Source organism: Somniosus microcephalus, chromosome 11 (genome assembly GCF_052327205.1).
Source record: "Somniosus microcephalus isolate GS21.2 chromosome 11, FLI_Smic_1.0, whole genome shotgun sequence".
NCBI classification, from domain to species: domain Eukaryota; kingdom Metazoa; phylum Chordata; class Chondrichthyes; order Squaliformes; family Somniosidae; genus Somniosus; species Somniosus microcephalus.
Window position 1 is genome coordinate 79,565,155 of NC_140997.1, and position 17,838 is coordinate 79,582,992.

The following is a 17,838-nucleotide window of genomic DNA, read 5'->3' on the forward strand; positions in this document are numbered from 1 at the left end:
GTAAAAAGGTTATTAACTGCCTGGGCAGCAGGTCTTCCTCCAGCAAAGTTATAATGATTTCAATTAGGTCATCCGCCTCTGCCGGGTCGGGTCGCTGCTGCACCAGCAAACACACCCGAGGGAAAGGCGCGCGGGGGCGGGATGACGCTGGGTTCCCAACACGTTCCCACTTTTTTCAAATTTCCCACCTGACCCACCTCCATTCCCACCTGCACAGATCCTAGAAAATTCTGGCCTTTGTTTTCTGTCTGTTAACCAATCCTCAATCCAAGCTAATATATTACCCCAATCCCATGAGCCCTAATCTTGTGTAATAACCTCTTCTGTGGCACCTTATCAAATGCCTTTTGAAAATCCAAATATACTACATTCACTGGTTCCCCTTATCTACCCTACTACTTACACCCTCAAAAATCTCTAAAGATTTGTCAAACACGATTTCCCTTTCATAAAATCATGCTGACTCTGCCTAATCATATTATGATTTTCTAAGTGCCCTGTTATCAGGTCCCTAATAATGCTTGTCCGACATCCAGTCCTGAATGAGCCGAAATTTCTTCTAGTTATACGTTGAGAAGACTGAAGCCATTGTCTTCAGTCCATTCCACAAACTCCATTCCCTAGCCACCAATTCCTCTCCGTCCCTGGCCACTGTCTCAGGCTGAACCAGAATGTTCACAGCCTCAACGTCCTATTTGAACCTGAGCTGAGCTTCCACCCCATATTCTCTCCATCACAAAGACCGCCTACTTCCACCTCTGTGATATCGCCCGTCTCCCCATCTGCTTCAACCCATCTGCTGCGGAAAGCCTCATCCATGATTTTGTTACCTCCAGACTTATCTATTCCAACGCTCTCCTAGCTGGCCTCAAATCTTCCACCTCCCATGAACTTCAGCTCATCCAAAACTCTGCTGCCCATAAGCTAACTCGCACCCAGTCCCAATCACCTCTCACTCCTGTGCTCGCTGACCTTTATTGGATCCCGGATCAGCAACGCCTCAATTTTAAAATGATCATCCTCATGTTCAAATCCCTCCATGGCCTTGTTCCTCCCTAACTCTATAAACTCCTCTAGCCCTACAACCCTCCTAGAACACTGGGTTCCTCCAACTCTGGCATCTTGTCCATCCTTACTTCCTCCAGCCCACCATTGGTGGCCGTGCCTTCAGCCATCTAAGCCCTAAGCTTCGGAATTCCCTCCCTAAACCTCCCCACCTCCCACATCTCTCTCTGCCTATAAGAACATAAGAACATAAGAAATAGGAGCAGGAGTAGGCCATTCGGCCCTTCAAGCCTGCTCCGCCATTCAATGAGATCATGGCTGATCATCTGCCTCAACTCCATTCACCGGCCCTATTGCCATATCCCTTGATGCCCTTACTAGTCATAAATCTATCGACTTCTGTTTTGAAAGTACTCAATGACTGAGCCTCCACAGCCCTCTGGGGTAGAGAATTCCAAAGATTCACCACCCTCTCTGTGAAGAAATTTCTTCTCATCTCAGTCCTGAATGGCCTACCCTTTATCCTGAGGCTGTGGCCCCTGGTTCTAGACTCCCCAGCCAAGGGAAACATTCTCCCAGCATCCACCCTATCAAGCCCTGTATTAATTTTGTATGCTTCAATGAGATCCCCTCTCATTCTTCTGAATTCAAGAGAATACAGGCCTAGTTGGCCTTCGTAGCAAGTGGGTTCGAGTACAGGAACAAGGATGTCTTGCTACAGTTGTACAGGGCCTTGGTGAGACCGCACCTTGAGTATTGTGTGCAGTTTTGGTCACCTTACCTGACGAAGGACATTCTTGCCATGGAGGGTGTAATGTATGTAATGTATATATACCTTAAGGGAGAGAACTACTTTTTACAGCTCCTGTATACTGTAGTACCGGCAGTGACCACACCTGTATATAAACCATGAGTAGTGATCTGTACAATTAGTTCTAGAGTAACCCTCATTCAGTAAACACCTGTTGATCGTTCCCTGCAGTCTGTTGTCTGATTATTGAAGGACACAACATTAAGGTACACGGATATAACATTGGCGACGACGCAGATTCGAACCTGCCTGCAACTCTGCATCACCTCCCAGGGATTCGCTCCTGGAGAACAGTGGAAGGAGGTCGAGTCCAGAAGCACGGGCATCGACCATGGGCAACCGCCCAGTCATCCAGCGGAGATTTGAGCATCGCAGGGGAGGCTGCCGAGAGCCAGGCTTGGCTTTCCAGCCATGGTGGTCCAGCGGAACGGGCTGGCAACAGGTACTGCGCAGACCCTTCCCAGACAGCGGTGGCTAGAGCTGACCGAGCGGCACAGAAAAAGGCCGAGCAGCGTCAACGGGGGAGAGAGAGAGGGCAGAGCGCACAGGGTGCAGCCGGTGTTCAGGACCGAGCGGCGTCAACGGGGAGAGAGACGAGAGAGAGCAGAGCGCAGCCGGTGTTCAAGGGCCGAGCAGCGTCAACGGGGGAGAGAGGCGCGCAGGAAAACGCGAGGCGCTGCCATTGCCAGGAGAACCGCAGAGAGCGGCATTGGCAGCAGCGCAGGAGCAGCGCACGAAACCCACAGGGTGTCGCCATTTGCCACGAGGACCGCCGAGAGCGGCGTTGGCAGCAGCGCGGGAGACGCCATTTTAAGCTGCAGCGGGGAAGAAAGGAAAGCGCGGGAGACGCCATTTTAAGCCAGTCTAACCACACCCAAAAATGCCGAAGAGTGGCAGTATCACAGCGTTCGACAATGAAGTCGAAGATTGGACGACATAGGTTGAACGCATAGAAGTATACTGCAAGGCAAATGAAGTGCCAGATGACAAGAATGCGCTGGTATTGTTGAATTCAATGGGTGCAAAAACGTATGGCTTACTACGAAACCTAGTAACACCAGAGAAGCCAGCAGAAAAGGATTTTGAAAACATAGTGTCAATCCTACAGGACCACTTAAACCCCACACCGCTGCTGATAGCAGAAAGATTTAAGTTTCACAAAAGGAACCAGCATAAAGATGAAAGTAATGCTGAGTGTTTAACGGAACTGCGCAAGCTATCGAAACACTGCCAGTTTGGAACGGGACTAGCAGATATTTTAAGGGACAAGTTTGTGTGTGGGCTTCAAAGTGAAGGAACCCAGAAACGGCTTCTATCAGAAAAGGATCTTACGCTGGACAAAGCTTTCAGCATTGCAGTATCACACGAAGCAGCAGCACGGGGTGCTGCAGAGATACAACGGAGGCCGCAAGAATATGGCACAAATGAAATGTCATACGGAACAGTGAAGTGCTATCACTGCGGCAGAACAACACACAACCATAATGATTGCTGGTTCAAGGACTATGTGTGCAGACAGTGTGGAAAAGTAGGACACATAGCAAGAGTCTGCAGGTCGGGAAAGAAAACCAGCAGCAAGAAATCTCCACAGGAGAAGTACAAGAAGGTACATAAGGTGACGGAGAGTAGTTCAGACGAACAGAAAAGTGATACAGACTCCAGAAGCAAGGAGCTGGGTTGTCTGAAACTACATAATGTGATCAAAATGGAAGATCACCAAACTATCTGGGTCACGCTCAAGATAGCAGGAGTCCAAGTGAAAATGGAATTGGACACAAGATCAGCCCTAACAGTCATAAACCGAAGGGACTACAAGCGGCTATTCTCACATATACACCTGAGAGATACAAAGATTGTCTTGAAGACATACACGGGGCAAAAATTCTACCCCAAAGGAAAAATAAGGGTGAACATTATATATAACGGCAAGGAAACACCAAAAATGGACCTATATGTATTGCCAGATGGAGGACCACCACTACTAGGACGTGAATGGATCCGGAAGATACAGCTAGATTGGCATTCCATACAAGCACTGACTGTAGATGCCAAAAAGGATGACGACGTCACACCTGGACGACTGTCAAAAATGCTAACTGACGCAAAAGAAGTGTTCCAGCAGGGACTCGGAACACTAAAAGGCATAGCAGCGATGATCAAAATAGAGGAAAATGCAAGCCCAACGTTTATTAAGGCCAGACCGGTACCTTATGCGATCCGCCCAGCCGTCGAAGCAGAGCTGGAAGGTTTGGAACGTTCAGGAGTACTGTCCAAAGTGGACTTGAGCTAGTGGGCTACACCTATCGTTCCTGTAATGAAGAGGTCGTTGAGTAATACGCCTGGGGAACCAAAGAAGGTTCGCATCTGTGGGGACTTTAAGGTGATAGTGAACTCAATCCTTCACACTGTACAATATCCGCTTCCGCGGATTGAAGATATTTTCGCCTCGCTATCTGGAGGGAAACGCTTCACTAAGATTGATCTGGCCCAGGCGTACCTGCAAATGGAGGTAGAAGAAGCCTCGAAACAGTACCTCACGATCAACACTCATAAAGGTCTCTACCAATACAACCGGCTGGTGTTCGGGGTAGCATCAGCACCGGCTAATTGGCAAAGTGCAATGTAACAAGTCCTGCAAGGGATTCCAGGGACCCAGTGTTATTTGGACGACCTCTTGGTCACGGGCGAAAATGACAGTGATCACCTCGCCAACCTGGAGCAGCTGCTCACTAGATTGAAGGAATATGGGCTCCGAGCTAATCGCCACAAATGCGAGTTTTTCCAGAAGCAGATCTCGTATTGTGGCCACGTTATTGATAAAGAGGGGTTACATAAGTCCCCTGAAAAGATTGAGGCAGTAGTCAAGGCTCCAGCACCGGAAAATGTCTCACAATTGAGGTCGTTCCTCGAGCTGGTGAACTACTACCGTAAGTTCTTGCCGAATTTGTCTACCGTACTACACACACTGAACACCCTACTGCAAACGGGGGTGACATGGAAGTGGAGTGACGAATGTAAACGAGCTTTCCAGAAGAGCAAAGCATAGATCACATCAAAAGAGGTGTTGGCTCATTTCAACCTAGCACTACCAATTCGGTTGGCGTGTGATGCATCACCCTATGGCATTGGAGCGGTGCTGTCGCACAAATTCCCAGACGGCTCGGAGAGGCCAGTAGCCTTTGCGTCTCGGTCACTAACCTCAGCCGAGCGTAACTACGCCCAGATTGACAGGGAGGCCCTCAGCCTAGTGTGGGGAGTGAAAAAGTTCAATCACTATCTGCACGGGCAGAAGTTCACCTTGCTGGCTGACCACCAACCACTTGTCTCCATCTTTAATCCAAAGAAGGGCGTTCCGGTGATGACTGCGCAATGGCTAGAAAGATGGTCCCTTTTTCTAGGGGTGCACCAATATGAAATCGAGTATAAGGGCACGAAACTGCATGGAAACGCTGATGGGCTATCACGCCTGCCACTGCCTACTGCGGAGGAAGAACCAGCAGTGGATCCTGTTGAAATATTTCATTTGACTATCATTGAATGCTTGCCAGTAACTAACGCTGGTATAGAGAAGGAGACCCGAAATGACCCAACACTGTCTCGGGTATATGATTTGACGGTGAAGGGATGGCCAGCACATGGCGACTCACTGTTGCCAGCATTCTCATCCAGAAGAGAACAGCTGTCAGTATGCCAGGGGACCTTGATGTGTGGATCCCGAGTGGTAATTCCACCCAAGTTAAGGGAGAGATTGCTCAATGAGCTTCACGAAGGTCATCTGGGAGGGGTGAAAATGAAAAGCCTTGCTAGGGCTTATGTGTGGTGGCCGGGGATTGATCAGCAAATCGAGGACCTGACAAAGAGCTGCTCAGGATGCCAGAATGTCCAAAATGCACCACCACATGCCCCTCTACACCCATGGGAGTGGCCCTCATCTCCATGGCAACGGGTGCCTATTGATTTTGCTGGTCCATTCATGGACTCAATGTTTTTAATAGTCGTGGATGCGCACTCGAAATGGCCTGAGGTGATCAAAATGTCCTCCACCACCACGGAGAAAACTATTGCAGTCCTACGGACCATTTTTGCCAGGAACGGCTTGCCAGACCAGATTTGCTCTGATAACGGACCACAGTTTGTGTCTGAAGAGTTTCGAAGATTTATGAAAAGGAATGGGGTAAGGCATTACACATCCGCCCGTCTCATCCAGCCACAAATGGATTGGCTGAGAGGTTCGTACAAACCTTTAAAAAAGCAGTAAAGACCGTGTGCGATGACGACATTCCACTGCAGCATAAGGTGGACAATTTCCTGTTAGCCTACAGAAATGCGACACATGCAGTCACCAACCAAGCCCCGGCCATGATGTTCTTTAACCGAAGGTTGAGATCTCATCTGGATTTGCTCAGACCAAATGTACGAAGAGATGTTGAGAGTAAGCAATTCCAGCACATCAATGAGAAGCTGACAAGGAGCATCAATGTAGGGCAACCGGTCTTGGCCCGCGACTACCGAACAGAGAAATGGCAACCAGGAACGATATGCACACAGCAGGGGCCACTAATGTACACAGTGGATGTTGGGGAGAACATTGTGAGACGCCATGCTGACCAGATCCTAGAGTCACAGGAACGAGTCAACCCCATGTCTCGGCCATACGTACCTGGTGAACAACCTGACGTACAGGTCGCATCTACCTCAGAAACAATAGCATTGGAAGCTGATGAATCAACTGATGACAGGGTGCTAGAATCGCCTCCACACCAAGAGCGAGAGACTCGGGAAAGGCGTTATCCAGAAAGATTCAGGAAGCCTCCCCAGAGACTGAATATATGAATGGGCTATTTTCATATAACATTGTATATTAAAAATATTAATTGTTAAATGAGTATTATGGTACTGTTAATCTAAAAGATGTGCGGGTTAGGTTGATTGGCTATGATAAAAAATAATTGACCCTTAGTGTTAGGGGGATTAAATACGTGGGGTTACGGGGATAGGGTGGGATATGTGTTGGTGTAGGGGTTATGGGGATCGGGTGGGATATGTGTCGGTGCAGGCTCGATGGGCCGAAATGACCTCTATCTGTACTGTGAGGTTTCTGTGATTTCTGTGATAAAAGGGGAGGAATTGTAATGTATGTAATGTATATATACCTTAAGGGAGAGAACTACTTTTTACAGCTCCTGTATACTGTAGTACCGGCAGTGACCACACCTGTATATAAACCCTGAGTAGTGATCTGTACAGTTAGTTCTAGAGTAACCCTCATTCAGTAAACACCTGTTGATCGTTCCCTGCAGTCTGTTGTCTGATTATTGAAGGACACAACATTAAGATACACGGATATAACAGAGGGAGTGCAGCGAAGATTCACCAGGCTGATACCTGGGATGGCAGGAATGACGTATGAGGAGAGATTGTGTCAATTGGGCTTATACTCACTGGAGTTTAGAAGATTGAGAGGGGATCTCATCGAAACCTATAAAATTCTGTCAGGTCTGGACAGACTAGATGCAGGAAGGATGTCTCTGATGGCCGGGGAGTCCAGAACCAGGGGTCATAGTCTAAGGATAAGGGGCAAGCCATTTAGGACTGAAATGAGGAAGAATTTCTTCACCCAGAGAGTGGTGAACCTGTGGAATTCTCTGCCACAGAGGGCGGTGGAGGCCAGTTCATTAAATATATTCAAGAAAGAGTTGGATATATTTCTTGAGGCTAAAGGGATCAAGGGTTATGGGGAGAAGGCAGGGACAGGGTACTGAATTTGGATGATCAGCCATGATCTCATTGAATGGCGGAGCAGGCTCGAAGGGCCGAATGGCCTACTCCTGCTCCTATCTTCTATGTTTCGATGTTTAGTTTACTCAATCTCTTCTCATATGACAGTCTCACCATCCCAGGAATCAATCTCGTAAACCTTTGTTGCACTCCCTCTATGGCAAGTATATCTTTCCTTAGGTAAGGAGACCAAAATTGTACACAGTACTCCAGGTGTGGTCTCACCAAGGCCCTATATAATTTACATCTTTACTCCTGTACTCAAATCCTCTTGTAATGAAGGCCAGCATACCATTTGCCTTCCTAATGGTTTGCTGCACCTACGCATTCACTTTGAGTGACTCATGTACAAGGACACCCAGGTCCCTTTGAGCATCTGCATTCCCCAATCTTTCACCATTTGGGAAATACTCTGCTTTTCTGTTTTTTCTACCAAAGTGGATAACTTCACATTTATCCACATTATATTCCATCTGCCATGTTCTCGCCCACTCACTGAGCCTGTCAAGATCCCCTTGAAGCCTCTTCACATCCTCTTCACAACTGACACTGCCACCTAGTTTTGTATCATCAACAAATTTGGAAATGTTACATTTAGTCCCCTCATCCAAATCATTGATATAGATTGTGAATAGCTGGGGCCCAAGCACCGATCCTTGCGGTACCCCACTAGTCACAGCCTGCCATCCTGAAAAAGACCCGTTTATCCCAACTCTTTGTTTTCTGTCTGTTAATCAATTCTCAATCCATGCTAGTATATTACCCCCAATTCCATGTGCCCTAATTTTGTTCACCAACCTCTTGTGTGGGACCTTATCGAAGGCCTTCTTAAAATCCAAATACACCACATCTACCAGTTCCCCTTTGTCTACTCCACTAGTTGGGACATCCTCAAAGAACTCCAATAGGTTTGTTAAACAGGATTTCCTTTTCATAAATCCATGTTGACTCTGCCCAATCTTACTATTAGTTTCTAAGTGCCCAGTTATTGCATGCTTTACAATGGATTCCAGCATTTTCCCAACTACTGATGTGAGGCTAACAGGTCTGTAGTTCCCCGTTTTCTCTCTCCCTCCTTTCTTAAATAGCAGGGTTACATTTGCTATCCTCCAATTTGCAGGAACCATTTATTTATAGAATTTTGGAAGATGACAACCAATGCGCCCACTATCCCAATGGCCACCTCTTTCAAAATCCTAGGATGTAGATCATCTGATCCTTGGGATTTATCAATTTTTAGTCCCATTAATTTTGCTAGTACTATTATTTTACCTAATAATAATTTCTTTAAGTTCCTCATTCTCGCCACACCCTTAGTTTTCTCATATTTCTGGGAGGTTTTTTGTGTCTTCCTCCGTGAAGACAGAAACAAAGTATTTATTTAATTTCTCTGCCATTTCCTCATTCCACATTATAAAATCTCCCGTCTCTGACTGTGAAGGATCTACATTTACCTTAAGATGCTCCTTTTGGTCACATTTGTATCAGTGTTAAATTTTGCCTGATTACACTCTTGTGAAGCGCTTTGGGATGTTTTATTAAATTAAAGACACATTGGCCTGTATTTTCCGATCAGAGGCTTCCTGCATGCGGAGGCCTTCATTCTGGAAAAAATCTGCGCATTTACCTGAGGGCTCCGGAGGTCCGGACATTTCCGCTCCTGGGCCTCTGCTCTGCGAAATGCGCAGGGCCCACGTATCCCAGGGGCGCAGGCAGTTCCTAAGCGTCCCTGGGATCACGTGGGCCATGGGGAGCCAATGGGAGAAGGGAATCTCCCTTCACACTTTTGACAGGTCTCTCAGCTTAGACCTGTCAAAAGTATGAATGGAGATCATTCCTGTTAGATCCGTGATTCTGAGAGTATGCTGTTTTTCAATAACCACACGGATGCTGTAACTTAACGATAAACAGGTATTTACTGGAAGAGGGTAGTCTCAAGACTGGGGGTACAGAGGCATGCGCAAGGCTTATATACAGGTGTGGTCACTACCGGTACTACAGTATACAGGAGCTGTAAAAGTAGTTCTGTCTTAAAGGCACATACACTACAATTCCTCCCCTTTTAGATTAGTAGTACCCCTAATATTCAAATAACAATTAACACTTTAACATGTACATTAAACAACAATAGTCTATTTATAGATTCAACCTTTGGGGCGGCTTCCTGACCCTTTCGGGATAGCGCCTTTCCTGAGGTTCTTGTTCTTGGTGCAGAGGCGATTCTGACCCCTTTTCATCGGGTAGTTCATCGGGTTCCACTGCTACTGGTTCTGAGGTAGATGCTACCGGTATGTCAAGTTCATCCTCAGGTACTCGAGGCATGGGGTTGACGCGTTCCTGTGACGCTAAGATCTGATCGACGTGGCGTCTCACAATGTACTCCCCGACATCCACTGTGTACATTAATGGCCCCTGCCTTGTGCATATCGTTCCGGGTTGCCATTTCTCTGTTCGATAGTCACGGGCCAAGACTGGTTGTCCTACATTGAAGCTCCTTGTCGGCTTCTCATTGATGTGCTGGAATTGTTTGTCCTCAACATTTCTCCGCACATTTGGTCTGAGCAAGTCCAGACGAGATCTCAACCTTCGGTTAAAGAACATCATGGCCGGGGTCTGGTTGGTAACTGCATGTGTCGCGTTTCGGTAGGCTAATAAGAAATTGTCCATCTTGTGCTGTAGTGGAATTTCATCGTCGCACGTGGCCTTTATCGCCTTCTTAAAGGTTTGTACGAACCTCTCAGCCAATCCATTTGTGGCTGGATGATACGGGGCGGATGTGTAATGCCTTACCCCATTCCTTCTCATAAATTTTTGAAACTCTTCGGACACAAACTGTGGTCCATTATCAGAGCAAATCTGCTCTGGCAAACTGTTTCTGGCAAATATGGTCCGTAGGACTGCAATCGTTTTCTCTGCAGTGGTTGAGGACATTTTCATCACCTCAGGCCACTTCGAATGAGCATCCACTGCTATTAAGAACATTGAGTCCATGAATGGACCAGCGAAATCAATATGCACCCTTTGCCATGGAGAGGAGGGCCACTCCCATGAGTGTAGAGGGGCATGTGGTGGTGCATTTTGGACATTCTGGCATCCTAAGCAGCTCTTAGTTAGGTCTTCAATTTGTTGATCGATTCCCGGCCACCGCACATAAGCCCTAGCAAGGCTTTTCATTTTCAGTCCCCCCAGATGACCTTCATGTAGCTCATTTAGCACTCTCTCCCTTAACTTGGGTGGAATCACCACTCTGGATCCACACATCACTGTCCCCTGACATACTGACAGCTGTTCTCTTCTGGATGAGAATGCTGGCAACAGTGAGTCGCCATGTGTTGGCCATCCCCTCACCGTCATATCACATACCCGAGACAGCGTCGGATCATTGCGGGTCTCCTTCTCTATATCCGCGTTCGTTACTGGCAATCGTTCAATTATTGACGAATAAAATATCTCGATAGGGTCCACTGCTGGTGCTTCCTCCACAGTAGGCAGTGGGAGGCGCGATAGCCCATCAGCGTTCCCATGCTGTCTCGTGCCTTTATATGCTATTTCATATTGATTTGCCCCTAGAAACAGGGACCATCTTTGTAACCGTTGTGCAGTCATCACTGGAACGCCCTTCTTAGGATTAAAGTTGGAGACAAGTGGTTGGTGGTCAGTCAGCAAGATGAACTTCTGCCCATGCAGATAGTGGTTGAATTTTTTTACTCCCCATACTAGGCTGAGGGCCTCCCTGTCAATCTGGGCGTAGTTGCGCTCGGCTGAGGTTAGTGACCGAGACGCAAAGGCTACTCGCCTCTCCAACCCGTCTGGGAATTTGTGCGACAGCACCGCTCCAATACCATAGGGTGATGCATCACATGCCAAACGAATTGGTAGCACTGGGTTGAAATGGGCCAACACCTCTTTTGATGTGATCAATTCTTTACACTTCTGGAAAGCTCGTCTACGTTCTTCATCCCACTTCCATGGTACCCCTGTTTGCAGTAGGGTGCTCAGTGGGTGTAATACCGTGGACAAATTTGGTAAGAACTTGTGGTAGTAGTTTACCAGCCCGAGGAACGGCCTCAGTTGTGACACATTTTCCGGTGCTGGAGCCTTGACTACTGCCTCAATCGTTTCAGGGGACTTATGTAACCCCTCTTCATCGATGACATGGCCACAATACGAGATCTGTTTCTGGAAAAACTCGCACTTGTGGCGATTAGCTCGTAGCCCATACTCCTTTAATCTGGTGAGCACCTTCTCCAAGTTGGCGAGGTGATCACTGTCATTTTCGCCCGTGACTAAGATGTCGTCCAAATAACACTGGGTCCCTGGAATCCCTTGCAGGACTTGATCCATTGCCCTTTGCCAGATAGCCGGAGCCAAGGCTACCCCGAACACCAGCCGATTGTATTGATAGAGACCTTTATGAGTGTTAATCGTAAGGTATTGTTTCGAAGCTTCTTCTACCTCCATTTGCAAGTACGCCTGGGCTAGATCAATTTTGGTGAAGTGTTTACCTCCAGATAGCGAGGCGAAAATATCCTCAATTCGTGGAAGCGGATATTGTACCGTGTGAAGGACTGGGTTCACTGTCACCTTAAAATCCCCACAGATGCGGACCTTCTTTGGTTCCCCAGGCGTATTACTCAACGACCTCTTCATTACAGGAACGATGGGTGTAGCCCACTCGCTCCAGTCCACTTTGGACAGTACTCCTGAATGTTCCAACCCTTCCAGCTCTGCTTCGACAGCTGGCCTGATCGCATAAGGCACTGGTCTGGCCTTAAGAAACTTTGGGCTTGCATTTTCCTCTATTTTAATCATTGCTGTTATGCCTTTTAGTGTTCCTAGTCCCTCCTGGAACACTTCTTTTGCGTCAGTTAACATTTTTGACAGTCGTCCAGGTGTGACGTCGTCATCCTTTTTGGCCTCAACCTTCAGTGCCTGTATGGAATGCCAATCTAATTGTATCTTCCGGATCCATTCACGTCCTAGCAGTGGCGGTCCTCCATCTGGCAATACATATATATCCATTTTAGGTATTTCCTGGCCTTTATATATCACTTTCACCCTTATTTTTCCTTTGGGGTAGACTTTTTGCCCCGTATACGTCTTCAAGACAATCTCTGTAGCTTTCAAGGGTGTATGTGAAAATAGCCGCTTGTAGTCCCTTTGGTTTATGACTGTTAGGGCTGATCCTGTGTCCAATTCCATTTTCACTTGGACTCCGTCTATCTTGAGTATAACCCAGATAGTCTGGTGATCCTCCATTTTGGTTACCTTATGTAGTTTCAGACAACCCAGCTCCTTGCTTCCAGAGCCTGTGTCACTTTTCTGTTCGTCTGAACCACTGTCCATCACCTGGTGTACCTTTTTGTACTTCTCCTGTGGAGATTTCTTACTGTTGGTTTTCTTCCCAGACCTGCAGACTCTTGCTATGTGTCCTGCTTTTCCACACTGTCTGCACACTTGGTCCTTGAACCAACAATCCTTCTGGTCATGTGTTGTTCTGCCGCAGCGATAGCACTTCCCTGTTCCATAGGATATTTCATTGGTGCCATATTCTTGCGGTCTCCGTTGTATCTCTGCAGCTCCCCTTGCGGCTGCTTCGTGTGATACTGCCATGCTGAAAGCCTTGTCCGGCGTAAGATCCTTTTCTGATAGAAGCCGTTTCTGGGTTCCTTCACTTTGTAGCCCACACACAAACTTGTCCCTTAACGTATCTGCTAGTCCCACTCCAAACTGGCAGTGTTTCGATAGCTTGCGCAGTTCCGTTAGGTACTCAGCATTGCTTTCGTCTTTGTGTTGGTTCCTTTTATGGAACTTAAATCGTTCTGCTATCAGCAGCGGTGTGGGGTTTAAGTGGTCCTGTAGGATTTCTACTATGCTTTAGAAATTCTTGTTCACCAGCTTCTCTGGGGTTATTAGATTTCACAGTAACCCATAAGTTTTTGCACCCATGGAATTTAACAAAGCCAGTGCTTTACTAGCATCTGGCACTTCATTCGCCCTGCAGTACACCTCAATACGTTCCACATATGTCGCCCAATCTTCGACTTCATTGTCGAACGTAGAGATACTGCCACTCTTCGGCATCCCTGGGTGTGATTTAACTGTCAAAAATGGCGTCTCCCGTGCTTCCCCTTCTTCTCCGTTGGCACAAAATGGCATCTCCCGCGCTTTCCTTCCTTCCCGCGCTCGCCCTTCTTCTCCGCTGCGGCTTCTAAAAATGGCGTCTTCCGCACTCTTCCTTCTTCTCCGCGGCTCAATGGTGTCTCCCGCGCTCTCCCTTCTTCTCCCCGCGGACACTGTTCAGCCCTTGAGCCCTGGCTGTGCTCTGCGCGTTCTTTTTTTTTTTTTTTTCGACGCCGCTCGGTCCTGAACCCGACTGTTGCTTTACCCTCTCTCTCTCCGTTTTTTTTTCTCTCGACGCCGCTCGGTTTTCAACCCCCGGCTGCGCCCTGTGCGCTTCACCCTCTGTCTTACCCCGTCGACGCTGCTCGGCTTTCTCTCCGCCGTCGGTCGGCTCCAGCCACCGCTGTCCAGGAAGTGTCTGCGCTGGACCTGTCGTCAGTCTCTTGCTGATCGTCGTGGCTGGGGAACCAAGCCCGGCTCTCCACAGCCTCCCCTGCAATGTTCACTCTCTGCCGGACGACTGGGCGGTTGCTCGTGGTCGACGCCCGTGTTCCTGGCCTCAACTTTTTTTTTTGTTACACCGCCCTCCCGGAGCGAATCCTCGAAGGGAAATGCAGAGTTGCAGGTAGATTCGAATCGACACTCGTCGCCACTGTTAGATCCGTGATTCTGAGAGTATGTTGTTTTTCAATAACCACACGGATGCTGTAACTTAACGATAAACAGGTATTTACTGGAGGAGGGTAGTCTCAAGACTGGGGTACAGAGGCATGCGCAAGGCTTATATACAGGTGTGGTCACTGCCGGTATTACAGTATACAGGAGCTGTAAAAGTAGTTCTGTCTTAAAGGCACATACACTACAATTCCAAAAACACATCAAAACATTAAATCATTTCTTTTTTTAATCACGTTTTTTAAATTAGTTAAAATTACATTAAATTAAATATTTTAAACAAAAATTAAAGATTTTTACGGGGCTAAAAATAAACTTACCTTTCTTAAAAGTATTTTAAAATTATAAATGAGTGAAATAAAAATTGTTTTGACTTTTTTAATCTCTTATACTGATAAAAGCAGGCCTTATCAGGCGTAAGACTTTTAAAGGTTTTCAGCGGGCGGAGGTTATGCAGAAAGCGGACCTCTCCACCCGCGGAGGCCCTTCTCCCGGGCAGGCGGATGAACTGTCAAGAGGATGACAGATCGGAATTGCGGGTTTTCAGCGCATGCGCTTTGCATGCCTGAAACCGGCACTTGCGAGGCCCCTACGGGTGCGTACATTGCTCGCACACACCCGTAGGCATCGGAAAATACGGGCCTATATAAATCCAAAGTGCTGTTATCGTTGTTGTTGTTGTCTACATCCCTTTTTAATTTCTTGCTGTCATCCACACAGTTTACTGTGCCTTGTAACTATGGGCTGAATATTTGGATATACAACTCTCTATTCCTTCATCCAAGTCATTAATAATATGGTGAAAAGCTGAGGCCCCAGTACAGATCCCTGGGAGCACCACTTGTCACATCCCACCAATCAGAATATATTCCCTTTATCCCTCCTCTCTGTCTCCTATCTTCCAACCAATTTTTACCCCATGTCACAAGGTTACTTTCAATTCTGTGTGCTCTTATTTTTGCCAATGATCTTTTATGTGGAATCGTATTGATTGCTTTCTGCAAATTCATATCGATACCATCCATCGACACTCCTTTGTCGAACTTATTAGACACCTCATCAAAAAATTCAACTAGATTAGTCAGATATGGCTTACCTTTAACAAAGCCATGCTGGCTCGTTCTGATCTGCTCATATTTGCTCAAGTGCTCAGTCACTCTATCCTTAATGACAGACTCGAGTAGCTTCACCACAACTGACGGCAAACTGACAGGCCTGTAGTTATCTGGCTTCTCTCTCACACTTTTTAAATAATGGAGTGACATTAGCAATTTTCCAGTCTCGCTGCACAATTCCCGAATCAAGAGAGCTTTGAAAAATTATAGCTAAGGCTTCTGCAATTTCCTCACCTATTATGGCATAAAACCAACAGCAGGCAGACGGCACATGCCCGACCTGGGAGTGCCGTGGCTCACTCAAAATTTGGGCCCAAGGCCTCATTTCAATAACTTGGGCAAGCTGCCTGCGCCTATTACACTTCCTGAGGTAACTTGCCCACTTGAAGAGGAGGAATCTCGGGCAACTAGCCTCGCCACTAGTGAGCCCCAGAGAGGGACAAAGGGAGAGTCCCGGTCGCGGGATGGCAGCTACCCTTGGGATTCCATCGGGAAATCCCGCTCCTCCACATCAAACTTTAAAAAAATATATACACACCTTTCTGTAGGCGACCACAGCTGAGCCGCATAGACAGCTGAAGAACTCTTGAGTGAAGTACACCAGGCGCCTGCTCCGCTCAGCCCAACCAATTTAACACCAGCCTTCGGCCTCTCATTTATACATGTAAGGGGCCTAATGTCAGTTTTAAGCAGCTGAAAAATCGCCCGACCCAATATGGGGTCGGAGGTATTTCAGGCGTCTTTGGGGTGATATTGCTCCCAAAAAATTGGTCCATTTTGCTGCCGTTTTCTGCCCGGAATGCGGGCACAAGGACCAACTTCTCTCCCCATGATTCAAATCTGAGTCACGATAGAGCCTGTGGTTGAATAACCTGCTGTTTCACGAACACTTGTCATAAGATATGAAATAGAATAAAGGAGAAAGTAATTTTACAGTTTTTAGAAGATCGTGCGGCACAACTGGATAACTAGATGCACTTCTCTGCATCCATGCTGTGGCCTAAGGTTGTCTTATTTTGGACCAATTGAGTTTGTTCACCCCAACACAAAAGTTTGAACTGCCTGCAAGGCTTATGTTAAATAGCTGGTAAGTGACTGCTAGCTGAAATTTATGCCGAGTGAACTTGGCTTCTCAAAGAAGCTTTGAGCGAGTCATATCAGCTGGGTTTAAGTATATTGCAATATATGGCTAGGGACTGTGCACGGTATTTAGACCACATGTGAGCTTCTTAAAGTCATTAAATACTCATGTTCGGTTGTTTGAAGGTTAAATAGAATAAGAACAATTGATAAAATTCCTGGTGAGGTTGTGAATGTCTTCTACGTGAACAAGTGCAAGGCAAATGGACCATTTTTCATCCTTGCGCTGTATACATCTGGAACGAGGAGAAGCCACTTTTTGCATGCTCGCATAAAGTAGCAGGAGTGACAGAAAGAGAGGGGTGGCTAAATTTAATAGTTCCCAAAAACGTGCGCGGGGACCACGATGTGCGATTAGCTTGCGCCCGTTCAATGTAATCCAGGCAGCCCGACAACTTTGTGCTGCCTCCTCATTTACATGATTGCTGTGTGGAGCCAGCATGAACCTCACTGTTGATTGTTTGCACACATCAGCAGGGGGGCCAAAATTGTGCGAGGCTAGCACCAGTTAAAGCCAGCCTACACTGCTTAAAGCCAGCCTGCACTTCTTAAAGGGGAGGTGCATTGTGGCAGGGGCAGGTGCTGGAAGTCGTTCTACAACAGATTCTGACCTGGAAAACACTCGATAATGGCACAACATGGGAGAGAGTGGGCTCCAAGGTTTTCAGATGCTGCACTTGAAGCCTTGGTGGAGGAGGCAGAAAAAAGGAGAGATGTGCTGTATCCGCAGGGGGCCAGGAGGCTCTCCAGACACACACTCAGAAGGCAGTGGGAGCATATAGCTGTGGCAATCAATGCCAGGTGTCAAGCCCCGAGGACCTTGATGCAGTGCCGTAAGAAGTTCAATGAACTCACATGAGTGGTCAAGGTCAGTGAATGCCTCTTCAAATGCTATATCCCATCAACTGCACCAGTAGCCTCACACACTGCTCAATGCACCACACCCCCATCAGTCACCTGCCAATAATCTCTATCAATCAGGACTCATAACTAACATTCAGAGCTTCACCTCACCTTCACACACTTAGCACCGCTGGAGGCCTCACACCCACATCTCACAGCTTGCACACACTGCCAGCTATTCAACCATGACAGCTACATCATCCAAACAGATTGCACAACACTCACTGACAAAGTTCCTTCTCTCTTGCACAACCGGAGACAGCAGGATCTAACCACCATGGGACAGGT